This window comes from Penaeus vannamei, chromosome 16 (assembly GCF_042767895.1).
Source record: "Penaeus vannamei isolate JL-2024 chromosome 16, ASM4276789v1, whole genome shotgun sequence".
NCBI classification, from domain to species: domain Eukaryota; kingdom Metazoa; phylum Arthropoda; class Malacostraca; order Decapoda; family Penaeidae; genus Penaeus; species Penaeus vannamei.
The window spans coordinates 33,207,356-33,209,855 of NC_091564.1; positions in this window are offsets into that span (position 1 = coordinate 33,207,356).

Here is a 2,500-nt window from a genome sequence, read left to right on the forward strand (position 1 = left end):
CCCCTCTCCCTCTTCTTCCACGCAATCTCCCTCCCCTTTCTCTTATCCCATCCCCCTTCCCTTTTCTTTCCCCCCTTCCTTTCAGCGCAATTATTACCTTCTATTATTCTCTACCGCTATTTTTACTTCTATCGAACTATTTGTAATGTTATTATTATAATCATCATTATTGCCATTACTGTTTTCACAAGCATCATCTTATCTTTATTACTGATGTTATCAAATTTCATCATTGTTGTTATTGTTATCATTGTTATCATTAGTGTCATTATTACTATTATCATTATTATTATTGTTATTATGATTGTTATTATTATCATTATTATTATTATTATTATTATTATTATTATTATTATTATTATTATTATTATTATTATTATTATTATTATTATTATCATTATCATTATCATTATTATTATCATTATCATTATTATTATCATTATCAATGTTATTATTACTATTATCATTATTATCAATATAATTACTATTATTATTGTTATTATTACTATTATCATCATTATTATTACTGTTACTACAATTAGTATTATCATTATTATTATCATTTTCATTATTACTATTATTGTTAACATTGTCATCATTACTAGCTTCACCAATTATCATTATTATTATCATTATTATTATCATTATTCGTGGTGTTGTTGTTGTTATCGTCATTATGGTTGTTCTCGTTATTATCATCATTATTGTTGTGATTATATTTTTCATTTATATTATTGTTGTCCCTATTGCGACTTTTATGGTAATAATGATTATCGAAATTGTTAATATGGTCACTGTTATTTTAATAATTGTCAATGGCAAAATGTCAAAGATTGCAAAAGAGGATTTGTGAGCATTGCATCATTTTTGCAATAAGTTAAAGCCTTTTTTTTCAACATACATATATATCACATCACTGCATATTGCATATTGGCAAATTGCGGATTGTATTGTATTCTGTTGTACAAACCTTGCATCGATGTATTGAACTTGCATATTGCAGTGTCACATCCCGTTCCGGAACTCTGTCGGCGCATTGCATAATTGTGTTGTGTCAATATATCAACATCAACCCGCGATATTATCCACGCGGAATACACCCGTGAGGGATGTGTTATATGTGTTATATCCGCGTTGCGTTCCGGTGTTCTCAGGGTGTGTCTCTTAAGTGTGTCCCGAGTGGAATACACTCGTGAGGGATGTGTTATATGTGTTATATCCGCGTTGCGTTCCGGTGTTCTCCGGATGTGTCTCTTAAGTGTGTCTCTTAAGTGTGTCTCTTAAGTGTGTCTTAAGTGTGTCTCGAGTATTGTCGGGGTTTTTCCTGTTGGCGTTTCTAAAGAGGAGGAAAGAGGAGGAGGGGGGTTTATCGAGATGAGGGGGGTGGAGGGTGGGGTAGGGGAGAAAGAGAGGGGGGGGTGGATAGGGGAGGAGGGGAGGGAGGGGAGAGAGAGGGGGTTGGATAGGGGAGGAGGAGAGAAAGAGGGGGGGGGGTTAGGGCAGGAGGAGAGAGATGAGAGGGGGGTGGATAAGGGAGGAGGGGAGAGAGGGGGGTTAAGGTACGATAAGAGGTTCTGGGAAGAGATAAGGATTAGCTGAGACGGATGTGCTGAAGACAAGGATATTCCAAGGACATACGCGTAGGTAGATAGATAGATAGATAGATAATTAGATATATACATACATGAATGGATATATACATTTATATGTACCGTATGTGTGTCAGGTTATATATATATATATATATATATATATATATATATATATATATATATATATATATATATATATATATATATATATATATATATATATATATATATATATATATATACATATAATATATTATATATATATATATATATATATATTATATATATATATATATATATATATATATATATAATATATATATATATATATATATATATATATATATATATATATATATATATATATATATATATATATATATATATATATATATATATATATATATATGTGTGTTTATTTTTTATTTACTTTTTTATTTATTATTATTATTTTTCATTATTATTATTATTTATTTATCTATTTATTTATTTTTTTGCGCAGGTTTATGCATACACGTTTCTTTAGCTGTAACTTCGTCCTATTCCCATCTTCCTGATCTTTATACACCCAGCCTTGTCTATAGCAAAGCAAAACAAGCAAACAAAGACAAGAGCAAAACGAAGAAGGAAAACAAACAAAAACAAGAACAGGAGTGGGCGGGCTGGCGAAGACACCGAGGCCGGAAGGGCGCTATTCCCGGCGAGGGAACTTGGCACGGAACAACGAGATCGGGAATGGGAATTTAGGAATGGGAACGGGAATGGGAATGCAAGGGGTGGGGAGTTGAGGGGGGTAAGTGGGGTTTAAGGGAGGGGTAAGAGGGGTTGGGGGGGGGGGTAACTGGGGTTGAGAGCATGTTTTGTGTGTGTGTGTATATTGGAGGATTTTGCGTGTGTGTGTGTGTGTG